Source organism: Musa acuminata, unplaced genomic scaffold, assembly GCF_036884655.1.
Source record: "Musa acuminata AAA Group cultivar baxijiao unplaced genomic scaffold, Cavendish_Baxijiao_AAA HiC_scaffold_689, whole genome shotgun sequence".
Classification (NCBI taxonomy): Eukaryota; Viridiplantae; Streptophyta; class Magnoliopsida; order Zingiberales; family Musaceae; genus Musa; species Musa acuminata.
In genome coordinates, this window is record NW_027020925.1 from 6,315 (window position 1) to 7,500 (window position 1,186).

Genomic DNA, 1,186 nt, shown 5'->3' on the forward strand with positions numbered 1-1,186 from the left:
CGAACTTTTGTTATATATATGGTGATCCTCCTCCTCTGGTATCCTAATTTTCTCTCTAACTTCCTATTTGTGAAATAGAGAGGAAAAGTGAGTTATATAACTCTTCCTCCATTAGTTGATACTTCAAGGAAGTTACCTGGAATGAAAGAACAAAAATTTATTCATGAAGGTTTAATTACTGAATCACTTCCCAACGGTATGTTTCGGGTCCGCCTAGATAATAAAGATGTAATTCTAGGTTATGTTTCGGGAAGGATCCGGCGCAGTTTTATACGGATACTACCTGGGGATAGAGTCAAAATTGAAGTAAGTTGTTATGATTCAACCAGGGGACGTATAATTTATAGACTTCGCAACAAAGATTCGAATGATTAGGTGATTTTTAAAGCATTCCTTTCATGACGATACAATTCGAAGTTAAAAAAAAAAATTCAAGAGACTTATTTTCTTCCAAGGAATAGATTAAAAATTAAGGTAAGGAATAAGAAATATGAAAATAAGGGCTTCCGTTCGTAAAATTTGTGAAAAATGTCGACTGATCCGTAGGCGCGGACGAATTATAGTGATTTGTTCCAATCCGAGACATAAACAGAGACAGGGATAATCTTTCTAAAAAAGAACTTTCTAAAGAAAAGACAAAAATAAAGGATTTCTTTTAATATGAAATGGATATTTCCGTATCTTTTCTTTCCGTATATTTCTGACTTATATTTATAAGATGATAAAATATGACAAAAGCTATACCAAGAATCGGTTCACGTAGGAATGGGCGTATTGGTTCACGTAAGAATGGACGTAGAATACCAAAAGGAATTATTCACGTTCAAGCAAGTTTCAACAATACCATTGTAACTGTTACAGATGTACGAGGTCGGGTGGTTTCCTGGGCCTCCGCTGGTACTTCCGGATTCAAAGGGACAAGAAGAGGGACACCCTATGCTGCTCAAGCGGCGGCATTAAATGCTATTCGTACAGTAGTTAATCAGGGTATGCAACGAGCAGAAGTTATGATAAAAGGTCCTGGTCTCGGAAGAGATGCAGCATTACGAGCCATTCGTAGAAGTGGTATACTATTAAGTTTCGTACGTGATGTAACACCTATGCCACATAATGGATGTCGACCCCCTAAAAAAAGACGTGTGTAGAAATAAGAAAAAAACGGATTTCAAGAGAAATAAATAATTCA

The 1,186-nt window shown here is 36.3% G+C and overlaps 1 protein-coding gene across 1 annotated transcript in view; it reads right to left on the reverse strand.

The window, feature by feature from the left end:
* Positions 1–649: 649 nt before the first annotated feature.
* The window catches only part of LOC135663215 (cytochrome b6-f complex subunit 4), a 2,857-nt gene continuing 2,320 nt past the window's right edge, over positions 650–1,186 (reverse strand). The window contains exon 1 of the mRNA XM_065176779.1: positions 650–1,186. This exon is cut by the window's right edge and continues 2,320 nt beyond it. The gene's annotated coding sequence lies outside the window, so the exon portion shown is untranslated.